This window comes from Epinephelus fuscoguttatus, linkage group LG9 (genome assembly GCF_011397635.1).
Source record: "Epinephelus fuscoguttatus linkage group LG9, E.fuscoguttatus.final_Chr_v1".
Taxonomy (NCBI): Eukaryota; Metazoa; Chordata; class Actinopteri; order Perciformes; family Serranidae; genus Epinephelus; species Epinephelus fuscoguttatus.
In genome coordinates this window covers 39,077,336-39,098,563 of record NC_064760.1, presented here as the reverse complement: position 1 = coordinate 39,098,563, position 21,228 = coordinate 39,077,336, and positions in this window count along the sequence as shown.

The following is a 21,228-nucleotide window of genomic DNA, read 5'->3' as shown; positions in this document are numbered from 1 at the left end:
ATGATATGATACAGCAGTTAGTTTAGGTGCAAAATCTTGAAGAGCTGACAGACTGACAAGCTGAACACATCTACAAGCCCAGCAAGCAGTCATGCCTTTTAAACAGAAAAGTGGAGGGAAATGAACAGGAGGAAAACAATATATTGCTTTGGCTTTTTAAAAACAGTTGCCAGTGATGTGTGCGCACCTTAAAACTAGTAACTAGTGTGCACTGAGCCCGTCACAATTGCATGCACTGGGGCCCTTGGTAACTACCTTACGTCACTGGCGGATATCCTCGGGTTTATTCAACAAGGTTTTGCAGTTGGTCTCAGGAACTCCTGACCCCTTTAAAGAAGATGGTGAATGATGATGCTTCAGTCAATTTACACTACATTTGAAAGACTAGTATGCAAATTCCAGAAACACTGCCCCGACAAATCAAATGCAATTTCCTTTTTCACAGATAAAATGTGATAACTAATGTAAAAGGAAAGGGAAAAGATAACTAATGTGTTGTGAATTTATTACCTGAAAATCATTGTTGACTAACTTTTCTTAATAGCACTTTTTGGTCTGTTTACTTAATTAGCTTTTATATGACCATGATCATTTTTGTCCTCTTGGAGGCATAGGAACAAAAACACAACATTATCATATTATCACCACATAGAGATGTGATGGTGAATGTGTAAGCAAACAATTTTCCATTTGCACATCCAGCAGACACACAGTAACATCAGCATTCAATGTGGTCTTTTTTCGGGGGCCCTTATGAATCGAAGTCCAACAATCCCTGTCCTTGTAGCTCTGGCTTTATCTCAGATAAAGGATCTTATTAATGCTTTACTTGGAATCACTTTGCGATCTTAAGTTAAGAGTGCATGTAAGGAGTGTTTTAGGGTTAGCTCTAGTGTTTCTAAGTAGCTACAGCCCTGACTGACACTTCTGTTAACATTTCTTGTTGCAGTGTTTTCGGTAATCCACAAGATGGCAGCACAGGAAAGCAAAACTATGAGTGACATGACTAGAATAAATACATTCTCCTTCCCCCCAGCCGTATTTTGGTGTAAATGGAACAGGGTATTTTTATGCAGTTAGATGTGGACCAACAAGCAAATACAGACTAACTTACGATGTACTCGTTCATTTATTCATTTCACAGGATAATTTGGAGTAACCCTAAAACATTTTACATGAGTGTTGCTGACTGTGAGTTGATATAGGTAAGCGGAGGAGTGTCATTTATGCTGAAAGAAACAATATTATAATGAGCATTTATATACATGTGGCTGGGGGAAGGAGGCAAGTGATCAGACTGGTTAAGTGATTAAAGATTCACCATAAAGAAAAGAGTCTTTGATTGGATAAAATTACTAAAAAATGGATCAGTTGGATGGAAATAAAAGGAAGAATGTGGAGTAAAATGATTGGATAAAAGGCTGGTGTGTTTGAAGAGTGCTGAGGTGAGGTCTCTGGTTGAAAATCTGCTACAGCTTCACAAGTCTGTCCTTTTAGCCTATTGGTCGGCTGATCCCATAGATACATTACATTTCATGTGAGCCAACCCTACAGAGACCTTAAGGTCTAAACTAAAGCATCATATTGGTGTAGCTCAGCTGATTAAACATAGATGTGGCATTACAAATTGTAATCTATCAATCTATAACATGTTGGAAAATAGTGAACAGCTGTGATTACAAAATCCCAAAGAGATACTCCATTTACAATTACATAAAACAGAGAATGCAGCAAATCCTCACATTTGAGAAGCTGGAATCAGAGAATACCTGTGCGTCTGTGATGTTTGCTTGATAAATGATAAAAAATAATCGCTCTTCATATTCTTGGCAAATACATTTCTGTAAATTAACCTTATCAGCTTTCCCACTAGAAAATACAATATAGCTTTGACTCAGGAGGTCGCCAAATATAAGTAGTTGCTAAGCGCTCCACTTTGTTCACCAGCTAGTCTGTGTGTAACCTTTGTGTGGTGTAAAGAGCTTTTCACTGAAAACAGCTGCCTGAAACCAGGTTAATGGAGATGTGAGAGTAAACTAAAACAGTCAAGTTGCGGGCTGTAAAACCAAAACAAATTAGCTGAAATCTGCTAAAACACTGTAGAGCTGAGGGAAACCGCTGGGTTGGTGATAATTCACTGTCAGTTCATAGGATTAACCCTGTTTATATGACACATCAGTTGAAACATTGTGACTATATAAATATTGATTAATGCAGCAGTTAAAGGGACAGTTCATTCCCAAATCAAAATTACACATCTTTCCTTTTACCAGTGCTGCTATTTATCAGTCTAGATAGTTTTGATGTGAGTAACAGAGTGTTGGAGATACTGGCCGTAGCAATGTCTGCCTTTTTTCAAATATAATGGAACTAGATGGCACACAGCTTGTGGTGCTCAAAGCGCCAAAAATTTGAAAAACTCAGCAGCAATGTCTCTGTCCAGAAATTATGACCAAGTTACTCAAGATAATCCACACACCTTGTTGTGAGCAGTTTCATGTAGGAACTACTCCCTTTCTACCAAACTACACCCGCAAACGGTATGACTCTGCCAACCGTATTACTGCTCAGAAGGTAGTGTGCATCTACTCAGGGACGAGAGGCTCGCACTTGTGACAGCATGTGATGTAAACATTAATGATGTTCTCCTTGGCTGAAGTGTGACGTTAGTTAGCTCAGTGGTAGTAGTAAATGTACTCTACCTTTTGCGCAGTGATACAGTTGGTGAGTGTAGTTTGGTAGAAAGAAAATAATTCCTACATGAAACTGCTCACAACAAAGTGTGTGGATTATCTTCAGTAACCCGGTCATAATTTCTGGAAAGAGAAATTGATGTTGAGTTTTTCAAATGTAATTTTTGGCACTTTGAGCACCACACGCTGAGTGCCATCTAATTCCATTATATTGGAGAGAAGGCAGACATCTCTACAGTCGATATCTCCTACACTCAGCAACTCACACCAAAACAGCCTGTATTGATAAAAAGCACTAAAGGAAAAGGAAAAATATGTATCTTTGTTCTGAGGGCGAACTGTCCCTTTAACGTCACGCCCACAGAGGTGTGTCTGAATAAATGCTTTGAGCATTAAATGACACAAATGAGTGCTTAACGAGCTGTCATATTTTTCAGACATGTTATACATATACTCATATGAGAACACTGAAATCCAATATTTTTGGAGGTTGTCTATTTCTGACATTGTACTGTATTTGATTTTTATGGAGCTGTGACACACGCGTATGAACATACACACACACATATACACACAGACACTCACAGTTATCATCCTCCAATTAGGCCTAAACAAACGGTAGTGACCTCAACCACAGGAGTCAAATGGGGTTCTTCACCTTTTCTTGCTCTCCTGATTCAAATCTAACTCCTTCCTGTCTCTCTTTCCATCTAATGGATCCTGTGAAAGTTAAACAGGTTTATTTGTTACAGGTATTTCTTTGAATAACTTCGGCAGCCAGTGTTTCCTGTTACATTACACCTCTCTCTTTCTCCCTGCAGTGTCTTCTGTCCCTCACACTCATTAATTAATTCTCAATGGCCATTAAGGCGGCGTGGGCCGGACCACTGATGAATATATTCAATCTGAGTCTTTGTGGATAATATCCAGCTGTCAGGGGGAGGCACAGCTGCACTATGGATGGTAATGTCCAAGGTGTGTGTGTTTGCATGAGAGATAGAGAGTGTGTGTTATCACTGTGTACTACTGGTGCACGCTTCCATTGTGTGTGTGTGTGTGTGTGTGTGTGCTGGGGCATGGTCATTGAACGATGAACACATAGGTTATCACAAGGTCACCACCTCAATTGCATTGCGTGTGTGTGTGTGTGTGTGTGTGTGTGTGTGTGGTTGGGTGGCAGTGAGAGGAAGGAAGTCTAATTAGAGTATTAATTAAGAAGCAAACGGTTTATTGAATAAATCCTGTGGTCATTAACAGAACACACAGCAGCCACCCTCCTGCTCTCAGTGTTTTCTCCCTCTGCTCTGATGTCACTGTGACAACGCTGCTGGAACTTTGGACTAACAGACCAGGTATTCACTCAGGGTGCAGTGAGAGAGCGTTTGCACACCTTTGGTTTGTTTGCTCTGGTCTGAATCAGTGACCAGTTTGTTGCAAAGTTGCGTACTGTCTCCAGTTTGGTTTGTGTTCACACGGCAGTTGGTGGGAATTTTGTTGTTGGAAACCTCGTGGTTTCTCATCTTTCCAAATTGAAAATGGAGGGACAACTGCATCACATTTACCACGAGCCAACATGAGGTGAAATGAGCTGGAAACATTTCCAAAGATCCATCAGGTGTGCCTGCGGTCTTCAACACAGCTTACAAGTGTTTAGCACTGATGTGATACAGAGGGCAAGCGTAGACTTTTTGTAGCCAAAGTACTCACACAAGCACAGTACAGCTGGCTACACGAGATAGTTTAATCCAATAAAGGTGCAAAGCTTCCTCCTGCTGGGTTGCATCAAGGTTGGATCAAGTTCTCACCACAAATAAACCGTACCAAAGTTTGTTTGTGACCAGGGTGAGATCACCTCTTTAACAAGTTTTAGGTCAGGTTGTTTTGGTGTGTGTTCACACCTGCCCAAACGGACCACACCAAGGAGGTTAACCCTCCATCGTTCGATTCAACTGAAGTAACCAAGGCAGGTTTGAAAACTGCCCTTCCTAAAAGACTTAAGGATTTTCAGATGCGACAAAGAGCCACTGTCCTCACATCACTTCCAGTTGTGCTCTTGGCGACTGGAACTAGACTAAGTAAGTCATTGAAAATTTCTTTCAGTGGTTTTCATGAAAATCTGAAGCAGTTTCCATGGGTTAAAAACCAAGCCTATGGTTGGCTGTCGGTCAACGTTGGGCCATAAGTGAGCCTCTGTCACCCTCATCTTTGCGGTGTGTCCTGCACCTTCACCCCTTGTCTGTCCCTGTCGGGTTTTTTCAGAGGAACCCGTCGGAAAATGAAATTGCTCTGACTGGCAGTTTAGCCAAAGACGGTGGAAAAACCATGACGATCCACTGCGAGTCAGTTTCCTGTATCAGTGTCACGTGGAGTTCACGACCACCACGGCCCTTTAGGAGACTAACACCAGGTCCTGAGTCCATTGACTTCAGTGGGAGAAATGAACGTGATTACAGATTATGGCTGATTCTTTCGCCCCATAGTCACGGAAGCAAATATTCGACCCATTTATCACAAGCCACATATCTTCAGAACATTCCGACACCAAAATGGCAAATTTCAGACGGACAAATCAGGAGAAAATTGACTTTGTTCAAGACCTGTCTCTGTCTCAACAACACACTCTCGCGAGATCTGGCAACAGATATCTCCTCTCTGGTGCTGAAATCAGTGCAGTTTCGCCAAAGACACTTGATTAAAAAAATATTTTTTCCAGCGGATATTTTAGTTACAACATGATTGAGCTAGCAAAGCAGTTTTGTGTTGCTATGTGTGGTATTTATTCAGTTTTGGGAAATCACGATGTCTAGAAAGCATCAGTGGCTGCAGCTGACAGGGACAGCTAACAGCAGCAGCAAAGCTAACATCAGGACGTCATCTGTTAAAAGCCTCCCGCTGTCGGATACGACATGAAACTACTCCAGTTAGCTCAATCATGTTGTAACTAAGACATCCGCTGGAACAAATATTTTTTTCACGGACCGTTTATTTATTTAGCTTACGGCCAGTAAGGGTACACACATGTTGACAGAAGTGAGGTTGGGTTCTCCATCGTCTTTGATTGGGGTACAGGGGGCAACGCCTACTTAGGAGACCGGAAATGTATACCATTTCATACAATGGGAGTATACTGTAGGTGGGCCATCTTGGAGTAATCCAGTATCTTTGGTTCAGCTAAGTAAGAGAAAGAAGAGAAATGCAAGTGAGGAAAGTAAAACAAGAGATAGTCAAGAGGGAGAAAGACTGAAACAAACTTGTCATATGAGGTAAGATTATTTTCCTTTAGCCACTGAACTCTTTAGCAGAAAGATTTCCTGATACTGCTGCTTTATCAGTGATACTGGCATCAGACACCAACACAACAAGGCCCAGGCCCAACAAACTCCAGACTTTTACCCAGGAGCCCAATGTTTGCTTCCCATGTGAAGGTTGAACCAAACCATGATTTTTATTCTAAACCTAACCACACACTTTTTCTGTACAAGGAACATAAATATGAGGTGGTTCACCAGTGTTGTTAAGTGTATTTTGAAAAAGACTGTCTGCATTTAATGAGCATAAAAACTGTACATTTCCTGTGAAAACAGAAGTGTATTTTGAAAAGACATAATGTACGTAACAAATGTAACTTGACACGCTGTCAACAACAGAGGCAAGAGGATACCTTCATATGTAGGCGTGAAAGTTGGGATGAGTACACATTGGTGGTGTTGTGCATGGTAAGTATCATTTGTTCTTTGTGTTGTTAATGTGTTAACTGGCTGACTAGTGCCACAAGGGTCTTCTGGTTTCCCTTTTTGAACAACCGCCACCTGCTGGTGTGGAGATCTATTTCCTCTCATGCAGGCACAGCGCATACGTGCTGGCTGCTGGCTGTAGTCTTTGCGGTGTGTTCATGTGCTACTTTTTGGCTGAGACACAGGCAATGTGAGGCGAAACAATGGTCGGCTATCATTGCAGCTAGTTCTTTGATGTGGGTTTGGTGTGTCTGGTGTGGTGAGACTTAAATCAGTATTCTAAGAAAAATAATGATTGCTACATCACTTGCTATTAGAATTCAAACTATTCAATATCTTAAAGTTAAACAAAGAAAAACTACAGTTTACTAAAAGAGAGGTTTTAGGTTCCTGACTCATTTCTATCAGACATCATAAAATGTTGGAGACTGACAGAAATGGACTCACACATGCTGCATGCCCTTCACTGTGCTTTGCACCATGTACCACTGCTCCACAGGAAACAGTGTCCTTAGCTGTAAATCTGCTACCTTCAACCTGCTGTAACTCACCATACAAAGCATGTACTGTATGTGTGTGTTTGTAGTGTATCATGTCCCAGTGCTACAGAGCACCACCTCTGCTCCTCTAATCCTCTCAGCCTATCCCCCTCTCTGTCTCCATCTCCATCTATCTGTCCATTTATCTGTCCATCTCTCATCAGGTCATCGTCTCTACTGTTTCTGCCTTCAAACATCAGTCCTCTCCCTCTGCTGATACCAGTGTCCTTCACACACACGTGTGCACATCAAAAATAGTTTGCAGAAGCCTTGGGTTGTATCTTCAGGATTCAAAATTTACACGCAGATACTTATACTGTCGCTCAACATATGAATTAGTATTGTATAGATAGAAAGAAATATAAAGAAGATTCAGTTATCACTGGCTCTAATGTGGCATCCTGTAAAAACCTTAAACATTTGTCACATATACACAAATCCTATATATGTACATTACAATACTGTTAATCATTCGAAAGAAAACATAGTGATTAAATATTTATATTATCTGGAAATGTTGTCTGCATCTTTCTGTGTTTCTCCATAGCCTATACCCTGTCGTCTCCTTTTGTCTGTCTCTGTCTGTCTGTCAGTCTGTCATCTCTCTGTCCTGATAACATCATGTTATCTACTCTCCAAATTAAAACACCAGCCTTATGCCCTTCACTGACACGTACCTGCTGTGTGTGTGTGTGTGTGTGTGTGTGTAGGTCACAATGTTTTGCCATTGTCTTGTAGCAAAGGTCAGAGTCAAAGTGCCAGGTTTTGGTTTACAGTAAAACGTGGAAACGTTGCCTTTATCTATTTCAGTGGGATGTATGCAAATAGCCTACGCTAGACTTGGTAGTTGTGCATCTAGAAAAGTTGTACTACCGCCAGTACAGTCTCTGAAAAGTCTCTGACAACACAAGGAGGACATTTTATACTAAAAAAGCACTAGCTTTGGAAAACACCATACTACGGGACTGTCTGAACAGCTTTTGGGGGAGACCGGGGACAATTGCAACACTGAGTGCGTTTACATGGACAGTTTTGTTCCCTTTTCATTCAGAATGAAAGTTCATTCCTATTAAAAGTGATCATGTAAACACCTAATTCAGAATGAAAATGACCAATGGGATTGAAAATTCAATCCGATGTAAGGGCCTGGAATATTCTGTTTCTAATTCCGAATGAAAGAATTTCTCGCACTTGTATACACTCACTCCTCTTTAAGTTCATTCCGGTCTTTCTGCGCATGCTCGTTTCCTTGGCCTTCTGGCGCAATGACGTATATAGCGCGCATAGCAACGGGCTGAGATAGAGCAGTCAGACTCGTTGCACTCACCGGTTTCCATTCGCCACAGCACGGTCTTCTGCCTCCCTTCTCCTCCTCAACAGATGAAGCATTAGCAGAACAAGGTTGTTGTCGTACTGCTGCTTCAAGAATATAAGCAAAACAAGCCTGAAAAAGGCACTAAGAACGGGATCGTCAAGCATCTTGTTATCCGGAGTGAGGACTACAGTGTTTTCTTCCAGTAAATGTAAACACGTGTCATCCACCCCGCCCCCTATCCAATCAGAAACCTTCCCTGCCCCAAACCTTGCGCAGACCTGAATAAAGGCGATTAAACTGATCTCCCGTGTAAACCCTCATTCGGAATGAATATTTCTCATGTAAACTACCTGGAAAGACTTTAATTCTGAATGATTTCATTCAGATTTATTTCATTCTGAATGAGAAGCCATCATGTAACCGCACCCACTGTGTTATGATTGCCCCCAACACCATCAAAATGGTGTCTGGCTTCAATGCCGAACTAGCACTTTTGGTGCCTTAAGGGGGGCAAGTTTGGCACCCCCATCTGGCTGGCACCCTACACAATCATATATGTCGCCTATAGAATGAGCAGCTACTGAGTGGTTTCATAACAACATTGAAATAGATTTTTTTCCCTAATAATGTTTATTATTATTATCATTATTATTATTATTATTATTATTATTATTATTATATATAACATAATAATGTTTTGTGTTGAGTTTTACCTCAATGTGTTTTCTCATATGTACTGTATATAATTTGTGAGATAGTCCAGTAGTTTATGTTTTTGCCTCTTAATATAGGAACCAGCTAATTTCTCATGCTTTCAAATTCTTTAATGATTATGAATTAGAAGTTGTCCTAACTTAAAATATCACCATCTTTTTTCAACTATTATTTTTGGTTTGTAATCATAGCCCAGTATTGAAAATTAGATTCAAAACTGGTTGGAGCCATGTGATTTTTTCCAGATTTTTTACCAACACATCTTTTTTTACATAGAATTGATCAGGTTGTTGATTGTGGCCTGTGGAATGTTGACACAATCCTCCTCAATGACTGCGCAAAGTTACTGGGTATTGGCAGGAATCGTACATGCAGAATCAGAGCATCCCAGACATGCTCAGTGGCTGACATGTCTGGTGAGTATGCTGGTCATGAAAGAACTGGAATGTTTTCAGCTTCCAGGAATTGTGTACAGATCCTTGCAACATGAGGCCATGGTGGCAGATAAATGGCACAACAATGGGTCTCAGGTTTCAAGCTTTTGGTTTTCGTAAATGGTAAATGGACAGCACTGACACAGCACCTTTCTAGTCTTCCGACTACTGAAAGTGCTTTTTACACTATGAGTCACATTCACACACTGGTGGCTAAAGCTACCATACAAGGAGCCACCTGTTCAGTATTTTGCTGAAGGGTACTCTGACATGTGGACTGGAGGAACCGGGGATCGAACTCCTGATCTTCCGATTGGTGGCTGACCCGCTCCACCTCTGAGATACAGCTGCCCCATTTCTTCATGATCTCTCTTTACATTCAAACTGCCATCAATGAAATGCACTGTGTGTCTGTAGCTTTATGCCAGCCCATATCATAGCCCCACCGCCACCATGGGGCACTCTGTTCAAAGCATTGGCATTAGCAAACAGCTTGCCCGCACAATGCCATATATGCCATCTGCCATCTGCCCAGTACAGTATAAACCAGAATTCATAATTTAACAGTGGGCAGTTGCCCACTCAAGTCGGTTACAACGACAGACTGCTGTCAAGTCAAGACCCTGGTGAGGATGATGTAGCAGGGTAGACTGCATCGGCACCTTCATCTTACCTGACGTGTAGTCTAGTGGCACTGATTGGGTGTGGTTTGTGTGTGCAGTGGTGTTGTCTCTGTGTGTGTGGGTGGAGGGACTTCACTTGCTGTGTGCCAATGACTGTGGGGCAATTACTGATTGAGGACAGGTGTGTGTGATTCAGGTGCTTCACTCCCCTGAAAACACTGATCTATTTGTCATTCTCTGTGTGCTTTTAATCTGCAGGCCAAGGTCTCCCGTCATGCCGCAGCCTTAAGGCTGAGTTGCACCTCCAGAAAGGCCAAAAGTGATGCAGACCTAGTGTATGGCAGCAGTCTGAAGTCAGCCATCAAGTAACGGTTACGTGTGACAATGAAGGACAACTACAGAAGCAACCATTGGCTGCAAAAGTGGACCTTGGCTTGCTTACTTTTAAAAAGTAGTGTTTGCTCGTTACTCGTTACTTCTTAAAAAAGTAATCCCTTACTTTACTTAGTTACCCTCTGTGAAAAGTAACTTTTTACGTTACTCGTTACTTTTACGTTACTTTTATGGTGCTTGACTTTGGGTAGAACCCCATCTCATTTCCTAAATGTGAAAAAATCTGAGTTTCCCACTGGTATTTACCACTTTGGTGATAAAATAAAGATTAAAGAGTGAGAGTTAATTTGAGTTAACTAGGCTACATGAATTTGTTCCATGACAGATTACTACTACTAATAGCCTATTAGCCAGACCTGCTGCATCACTGAATGAGGAAAATATTAATATTCACAGACACTATCTTTGAACAAATAGTGTCATATTCATGAATAAATCATTTTCTGTTCTGTTATTACGTGTGTAACTGTGAGACTGTGTTTGTGTAACAGACTCATACTTTGCAGTAAGCTACAGACCTGCACGAATAAATTAATTCATTTTCTCTTCTGGTATGGTATGGTAGGTATTTTATTAACCCCTCGGGGGGAAATTTCAATGTCACAGCAGCAATTTAAAATACACAAAATAGGAACTGCTGCAACAGGCTGCCGTTCACACAGCGCCAGGAAGGTAGGCAGGTTATGATTGTTCTGTTTTCTGTTAACACAATGCTGCATTTTATTGATGTTTTGGGGGTCGTTTTGATTTCGTTTGAGGTTCCGGGGTCATATGTTGCCCATGTATGAGGTCTGACTATTGAGGTTAACGTTACATTAAACAACACTTACCCAGCCATACAAGTGCAGTTCGCTGTCAGTATATAGTTGGTCGACTTGTTCAGAATCGCCCAGGTCTTGTACATTAGTTAACGTTACTGTTTTGTGTCCTTGTCGCTGGCTCGGCAGTACTTCGGTCCGTAAAGCACAAAAACCATCAGATAAATCCCGGTATTCAATATCTTGGACATGACCGCAAAGTACAAAATTATACACATCAAGGGATTTATATGCCTTGAGTTTTTCATGCATATAAATGCTGGGTTTCTCCACAAGATATAAAGAAATGTCCGGCCACTGTAGCTTAGGCCATTTCGTTGGGTCGGTGACCCACTGACCCGACATTAAGTACGGGTTGCTAATTTGCTAGCTTATTACTAGCTAATTTGCTAGCTAATTGTTAGCTTATTACAATAAGCTAACCTGTCTTCGGTTGACAAACTGTTAAAATAATCAGAGGAGGCATGTGTATCTTCCATATTCCTCATACGATTCTTGATTTTGGCGCTCCTGTCTGTACTGTTGACATGGCAACTGTCACAGTTCCTGCCTAGTGCGCAGCTGAGGCAGACAGGTAGTGTCACCGTCAAATCTGTCCCCGGGAAAAGTAACGTTGTGCCCAACTGACAAAGTAACTACGTTCCGTTACCATATTTTCAGTAGTAACGCGTTACACTACTTTTTACCCAATAAAAGTAGTTATGGACCTGCACTTGCATAGCGCCTTTCTAGTCATTTGAATACTCAAAGCGTTTCTTGCACTATGAGTCACATTTACCCATTCACACACACATTCATACACTGGTGGCCGAGGCTACTATACAACGTGTCACTTGCTACTCAGTTTTTACCACAATCACACACCAATAGAACAGCCACTGGGAGCAATTTGGAGTTCAGTATCCTGATCAAGGATACTTCAACATGCAGACTGGAGTAGCCAAGGGTTGAACTGCTGATCGTCCAATTGGTGGATGACCTGCTCTGCCTCTGAGCCACAGCCACCCCAAATTTACAGAAATGACATTGGAAGCAGCTTATGGTAGTGAAATGAACATTCAGTTCACAGGCAACAGCTCTGGTGGACATTCCTGTGATCAGTATGCTAATGGAATGCTCCCCTAAAACTTGCGACATCTGTGGCGTTGTGTCATGTGATGAACTGCACATTTTAGAGGCCTTTTACTGTGACAATCCCAAGGCACACCTGTGTAATTAAGTGCTCACTGAAACAAATTGTGACCAAACTTTGAGAGAAATGTCTTTTGTATGCATTTAAAAAAGTCTTAGATCTTTAATTGAAGCTTGTGAAAAATGGGAACAAAAACCAAAGTGTTGCAGTTACATTGTTGTTCAGTGTACAAATGCATACAGACCACTTCCACCTGCTTACAATTACATTACAGGGCATAATAAACCAGTCATCAAATGTTTATATACTGCTTGTAAATGCGGAAGATGGGGGCTTAAAGTAAGGTGTTGGCGGTCTAACTTTAATAAACATATGAACAGACATTCATATCATATTCACTCTATCAAATGTGAATTATCCATCATAACAAAGACCTTGGCTTTGCCAGATTTCCATCCAGTTATTACTGGTTATTACTGCCAATGAAAATAGAAAAACCCAACCACTGATTTATCCTCAGCAGCTGCGTGTGCAGAGCTCAGCTCATTTCAATCACAAATGGCAGCATCTTGATTTACACCAGCCACTGTTTTAATAGAGCTAGCCATGGCCAAATTTAAACTAGTCCGATTAATCAACTAAACATTCAATATCTCCCATTCAGCAGGCGAGCGGCGAGCACACACGGCTTCTCAATATGAATTTTCCGGGAGATTTCTCTATTGATCGACAGACAGATGATTTGTGAGATACATTGTGTGGAGATCAATAGGCGGCCAGTCAATAGCTCATGAGGAGAAATGAACTGTGGTGACGTGAAGGCCACAAAGTCAAGTTTGCATGTAGTCTCGCATGTAAAAATGAAGATGTACGTAGTGTTTCCAGCCGGGCAGAGGGCTCGAACCAGCAACCTTTGTGTCACAATCCTCGAAAACCGCTCAGCTACAAGCAGCCAATGAGGTTTAATAAAGTAAAGAGGCACAGAGCCTGAGGAGACAGCAGGGTGGCCAGTGACTTTTACAGCAATCAGACACACACACACACACACACACACACACACACACACACACACACACACACACACACACAGCTTCATACACTCTGCTATTTTACTGAGGTTCCACTTTGCTGCTCTGCTCTGTAGGGAGACCTCTGTCTTTGGGGGGACTGCTGTGTGTGTGTGTGTGTATGTGTGTGTGTGTGTGTCTGCTGTATATGTGCACTCTATGTGTTTCTCTCTGTTTCTGTGTGTTCAGTCATTCAACCCACTAGGTTTGGCTTGACTGGTGTGTGAGTGTGTGAAAAAACAGTGAGGTTAGAGCAGTGTCAAAGCCAAGCGGATGATGAATGGCATTAGTTTAGTCTGTCATTACAGACTGGTGTTTTATGTAGGGGTCAACTCTAATGGAGGAGAGGAGAGGAGAGGAGAGGAGAGGAGAATATTTCTTAACATGCAGAGAACACATACTTCTATTATTTGCCCCAGTTGAAGTGCAACATAGAACTTAAATTAAGTCTTTAACTAAAACTTTAAAGCCCTGCTTGTGGCCCATAGATGCTGCAGTGCTCATTATGTCCCAACAGTTTCAGAATCAGTTTTATTGACCAAGTGTGTATACGCTCTCAATGTACTTACACAGAAAAAGAGCTGAGAACAAGGACAACAAACTTAAACCAAACCATTACCTGCAATATGGGCATGTATACATGTCTATATACTGTATATACAGCATGCAGGGTTTATATTGACAGTGGCAGATATATGTACATGTTAAAACAGTGCACTTGACACTGCAAAAATATAGTCTACAATAGAAGCAGTGGATGTTATTCTGTTACAAGGTTATTGACAGTGTGTGACTGATTTAAGTGTTCATAATAGTGATAGCCTGTGAGAAGAAAATCACACAAGTAAAAAGAAAAAAAGGAATCTATAACTATGGTCTAAAGCTTGGGGTTCAGAAAGGTAGTGAGGTCGTCTGAAAATGAGACGGTCAGTGGTTCAGCCCTTGTCTTCCTCAAATTGCTTCAAATGGCTGCGCCACTGGTGTGTGAGTGTGTGTGAATGTTTATCTGATTAGCAGGTGGCACCTTGCACCACTTGGTCAGTGGAATTTCACGTCCACATATGACCAGCTAGGTGTTCTTCTGCGTCTGTTGTTAATGTTCTGGGATGGATGTGTCAATTTACGCTTCAGTTTTCACAGGAAATGTACAGTTTCTGCTCATTAGACGCTTATAGTCATTTTTAAAATTAATTTACGATGTCAGCAAAGCAACCTCATACATATATTTACTTCCTTGTGCAACAAAAACACATGGTTAGGTTTAGAAAACAAACACCACAGTTTGGCTCAACATTCATACAAGAAGCAAACGGCATGCTCCCAGGTTAAAGTCTAGGGATTGTTTCGAGTGCTTTGCTACTTTGCTACTACTGACATTACTGCTCGCTGGGCTTGTAGATGTGCTCAGCTTGCCAGTCTTGACAGATTTTGCACCTAAATGAGAGACTGTATGGTATTGTGTTGTCACATGATCAAATAGAGACTTAACATTAGGCAACATCGACATAGATCTTATCCAAAAATCCTTACTGCATACCTGTATATGACAAAATAGTTATAATTATAATAATTATAATAATTAATTCATGTAGAATAAGTATTTAATTTTAGATTGCTACTATTTAACAAAAAAGAAAAGAAAAGAAAAGCAAATCATGACGGAGATGGGTATGCATTTTTGAGGGTATATAGCCTGGCACCATTTTTAATTTAATTGGGGTTCTTCTTTAAACACAGCTGTAGTTCTGAGTGTAGTCATTCACAAGGCCCCCCACCCCCACTCCCACTCCACGGGCCCCAGTGCTATAGCACTGCCTGCACTCTTTATTTACTTCCCTGGAGATTAGTTAGTTGAATATTTACACCTACTAACAACCAGTTTAGCTTGTTAATGTGCAGTATGACCCATTTATACTGAGGAGGAAAAGAGTTAATATAAAATATGGTCAATAATGGTCAATGGAAAGTGCCGGAGGGGAGGACTCAAATGTTAGTAATTAGGTGGGTTCCTCCCATGTATTATGTGACATACTATGATGGGCTGAGTGAGAAAACTTGGTCAAGTGACAGTTTTTAGCATTTAAGTGTCACACATGGTCATGCAGTTGTGCTGTAGACAGTGGTAGATAACTTTCCCCCTGGGACATGAATGCAGATCAACATGGTCTTTGTCACTGAGAAGAAGAGGAGACAGAGAAAGAGAACTGAGGATGAGAGGACAGGAGAGACAATACACTGAGGAGGAAAGAGGGATGAGACAGGAATGAGTCGAGGAGAGTGAGAGAGAGAAAGTGGTTAAAGGACAGACTTCCTGTGGTCACTTTGGGTGATGGGGCATGACTGACCCCAGCCACAAACACACACACACACACACACACACACACACACACACACACACACACACACACACACATCCTGTCAGAGGGTTGGCAGGGTGCAGCTGAAACAGGCAGGATGTTTTAGTAATCTCCACCAATCAGCTGCCTGCTAGTCTGTGTAATAAAGAGAGTGAAACAAAGAGAGCGAGAGGGTGGGGTGGGGTGGGGGGAGGGGCGGGGGATTTGCTCTAGTTGTTTTAAATTACAGTCTGCACTCTCTAGGTGAATAACCCCTCACCTACACACTTTATACGCTGTTACACACACACACACACACCACCACCACCACCACCAATGGCCAATGAACGCTATATTAGCCACCTTAAAAGGGACACACCAGCGACCAGCAGCCTTGACTTGGCTGAGCTGCTGCCTGGAGACACAAACATGGAGGACAGCAGGGTCCTGCTGGCTGACCAACCTTGTTATTAAGTCAGGGTGGCCAAACACAACCTAACAGCAACATGAATTAAAGTGGCCCCACAGCAGCCTGTCACCGGGCTGGCCGTTTCACTCCAGGCCACACCAGGTGACACCTTGATGTGTTTTAACCCTGAGGCAGGTGAACAACAAATAGTTATTTCCAGCAGCAGTCTGGGGATGCAGGGTTACATACAGTACATGCATGAGACCGGGGACCTGCCCAGTGCAGCTTTCATTACCGCTGAGTTACTGTGTCAGGCTCAATGGCCCCTCACAAGCAGCTGTTGATGGGGAGGCAGAGGTCAGCAACTAGTCTGGAAACAGGAACCAGTAACTGTTTCTCTGTCATAACCATTAGTGCTTCTTCAGACTGTGAGCATTGGGATGGTGGGTTCTGTTTGTTTTTAAGAAGACCTATTATGCTCTTGTTTGGGTCGTATTTGCAATACTGGGGTCTAGTGTAATAGATTGGGTGCCTTAATGTTCAAAAAACACATTGTTTTTCTCATACTGATAATTTCTGCAGGACCTCTGTCTGAAACGCTGTGTTTGGGCCTCTGTCCTGCCTCCCCAGCAGCTTAGTCTGCTCTGATTAGTCAGCTCGCTCAGTCTGTTATGATTGGTGCAACATTTAGAGCATGTATCAGACACGTCACGTCCCATACCTTATCTGATTTCACCTCCGGAGGTTGCATGAGCTGCTTAAACAACATGCCTTGTCTCTTTTTCACTTATTAGGTTTTGGGGTAATGGACCAGGTTCCAGGTTACCCTACGTGTTTGACACACCATCCAGTGCCTGGAGCCTGACTGTTTGAAGCCGTATACCCCACAACCTCTACAGGTATGACTATAGACCCTTACAGCACAGAACTGAAGAAGAGTACGTTTTTATGACAGGACAGTGTCGGCCAGGAAAGGCCAGACCACCGACAGGACTCTGGGAGCAGGTGTCAGCCAGGATGCCAAAGCAGAAACAGAATTTGCGTCTGCCGGGACCCACAATGCCGGAACAGGAGTGAAGTCAGTCAAGATCCTCGACGCTGGAACAGGAGTGATGTCTGCCGGGATTCCCGATGCCGGAACAGGAGTGACGCCTGCCGGGTCCCACGACGCTGGAACAGGAGAGGCGTCTGCCGGGCCCCTGACCCCGGAACAGGAGTGCCGCCTGCCGGGATGCCCGACGCCAGAACAGGAGAGGTGTCAGCCGGGACAGCAGATTGAGGGACTGGCTGGATGCCAGCAGACCAGATACTGGGGACCTGGGACTGAGTCTTGGCCTGGTTGCTGGCCGGATGGACTCAGGATTTTCTCTACCGTCTGGGAGTCAAGTTGAGGCTCAGAGGACCCCCCAGGGCCAGGCAGGTTCCCCAGAACGGATTAACTGCTGGGTCCACGATTGGTCAGTCTGTACTATCACGTTTCAGGTCAGGAGAGGTGGACCCAAATGCAGATAAATAGGCAGGTTTGCAGTTTTCAACAGAAAGCGAGCTTTAATGTAGCTGAGTAGCAGTTTTCAAAAAGGCAAGCAACTCAAAAACAAAGTCCTCGAGATAATAGACAATAAAACCAAAACCCAGGATCATGACACCCTGGACATAAATCACAAAGGATCGTCACAGAGGAATTCCACAGAATTGTTTGTCAGTGTTAGTAAGAAATGGTTGATACATTATGCAATGATTTATGAATACTTTCCATATATTCAAAGAGTCTGCGGTGTTATAGGCTGCATTCATGGAACTCACATCCCATCATAGCCTCATCTGAGAATAAAGGAGATTACGTGACTAAGAGGTCATTTCACAGCAATTCAGCAATTCAATTAACCTCAGCCTAATATTGCAAGAATGACATAAGTATAGGGCCGGGTGGTATACCAGTTTGTACCGAAAACCGGTATTTATTTTCGTTATGATATGAATTTTTCATATACCGCAATACCGGTGAATAGCCCAAAAAACGTCCAGAACGTTTGCGGCGGGAATGTGTTTCAGCGCGGACCCATTTCACCGCTGCACACCACAGGCACGCTTGAGCGGGTGAGAGTGAGAGCATAGAAAAGTTTAGAGGCGAGAATGGCTGCCGGAGAGAGTCCTGAAAGCAAAGCAACTGTACACAATGACCCAGAAGAACTCATACCAAAAAGAGCAGTTTCGCCCCGATGCGCACACACACACACACACACACACACACACACACAGACAAAACGCACATACACAGGTGAGCACACTAGAGCACGGCTTGGGCCGCATTTTCCTGACCGAAGACGACCCGTCCCGTGTCCGAGACAGTTATGGCCGGGCTCCACTGGGCCCGTCAGCGGCACGACACCTCTGCAGCGCGAGTCCTGTAGCAGCTTGCCCCCCTGTTAATCAGTGGCTCCACCGGCAACGGGACAACCCCCTTCTGTCGCGCAACAACTCTCTATTTTACACGGCTCTTCTATTTTTGTCGCGCTACGCTCCCCTACACGACCCTCCAGCAGATAAAAACTATATGAAATAGTGTGCTAAATGAGCACAATGTGTTTTTAAATGAATAAACCATTATCAGAGGTGATATGTGATGATTTTTTTTTTTTTATGCATTTACCCATGTTTATCCGTGACATTGTGTAAATGTCCATGGCGGACATTTGAAAGCAAGTAGATGTCAAACAGTACAGTAAATTTGCAGCCTACATGCAGCCTCTCGGCTCGGCAAACGATAAACAACCCCGCTGGCTTCTCTACATGTCGCTTCCGTACGCAGTCAGTGGAGCCCAAATGAATGGAGCGGAGCATGTGTTGCGTTCAGGCGTTGTCAGGTAAATAACAAATTCCGGCACTTGAATAGGCCATAGCACAACACAGCAGCATGTCAAGTTGGCCGAACCTGAGCAAAATACCGTGAAATACCGTGAAACCGATATGATTTTTTCTTAAAACTGTGATATGAAAATTTTGTCATACCGCCCAGCCCTACATAAGTATAAGCAAAATTTTTACCAATCTGTATAATATCTTTGTGTTTGATTTTGAGTTGCTGCCCAGTGTGTTTGGGCTCCATCAGATTACAGCTGAATAAGTGGATATAGCAAATTATATTAACATATATAAACACTGTTAAGACATAAAAATGTTTCTATATTTTCTGTATATTAGACACACATTAACAAATCACATACATGACGTCACTTCACATTACCTATTAACACACTCTGCAATCTTTTCCCATCCCACCTCACGCTATTTAGCTGCAGCATTAGATTTTTTTTTTTTTTTGACATGGTCAAAGTCCTCATTGTCATTGAAATACAGCTGGGGTGAAATAAGTGGCTCTGCTTTTAACTCCGCAGAGAATCATGTTATCTGCACTCCATTGATGATGTCTTTTGGTGCTCACCGTGATCCGCTTTCCTCAGGCTGAACATACTCAGAGTTGATTGAGTTAATTCTGATCAGCTGTATGGGAACTGAAAACTTTCCAGCTCAGAAAGTTTCCCAGCTCAGGCTCAGTCAATTCAGAGACCCGGATTAGGCTCAGAGTTTGTTGAGCCTGCTTTCTGAAACAGGGCCCTGGTCCCTCGGGATGGTGATATTCTGCATCTCCTCAGCAAATGGCACTGGGTTCTCAAACACCTCCACAAAGACAAGACAAAAAATGAAATCTCAGATTCCTCTGTAATAACAGAGTCACAGGGTTACGTGTTGAGTCATGAGGGTCTTCTAGCTCTGATATGACTTACTAGCTCTGCTTACTCATATAAATGTGGAAACTTTTGTCAATATGGAGATACTACACATCGTTAGCTCAGTTATATTCTCCACAATTTAATCATTAAATTCATCTTCCTGAGACCACTCAGCTAGCAGTTTAAGTGACTGTACGCTGAGTAGCAAAAGCATTTTAAAACTATAGCTTTGGTTAGCCAGTTAGCCGAGACCGCAGGTCTGACTGCTGTCGTGCTGTAGGCAAGTGCTTGAGCTAACATGAGTTAGCTGCTGAGATCAGGCGTTACACATATAAATGTTGAAACTTTTGCCAATATGGAGATGCTCCACATTGTAATCTCTGTTAGATTCTCCACAATTTGGTCATTAAATTCATCTTGACACCACCCAGCTAGCAGTTTAACTTACTGTACACTGAGTAGCAAAATCATTTCAAAACAGTAGCTTAGGTTAACCGGTTAGCCGAGGCCTACAGCTAGGCACTGGGTGTACAGCCTAACGTTAGCTCCTACAGCCATCTACTCTACACTTCAACACTTGGTAGCAGCTTCCTAGTTTGTTTTTACACAACAAATGACAACTCATAAAGCATACTTACAGTTTGTGATCCCGAATCTCCAGATTTGTCCAACAAAGGGAACTGCTCCGTCTTCCAGGAGTAACCGCTGTGAAAATCCAGCGGTAATCTGTTGCCAGTGTGTGAAGCAGTCCTCAGGATAATGGGGGAAACACAATAAAATGTTCTGGTTGTATTGCTGAGGAAAAGTATCAAAAATAAATTCAAACTACTTCTTCTTTGTTCCTTCGTCCTTTGGCAGTCCAAACAAGGGTAATTTGTGGTCACACTGAAAAAGCAGCGTCTTCCAGACATGGCATCTCCTCAACAGCTCCTTTACTGCTCAAACTCTCTGCAGCCTCTGCTTCAGACTGCTCTGAGTAGGTTTGTTTGGGGGCGCGGCTCAGTGGCCTGCAGGCGGGCACTGTGTGCATAGCTAATGTATCACATTGTGATGCAATAAACTCACAGAAATAAAGGTAGGAATGCAAACGAGCCATTTCAGGCAGCTGAGGAGCTGCGTGTCTGAGGGTACACAGAGCTCTTTAGCCTGGACTTTGTTTTTTTTTTTTTTTTACTTAGCAGACCTTATAGAGACAGAAAAATGCTATATAACACTAAAGAAGAACCCCCCCTCAAAAAGCAGGTCCTCTTCATGTGCAAAACATAACTAAATGTGCATATATTTGACCAA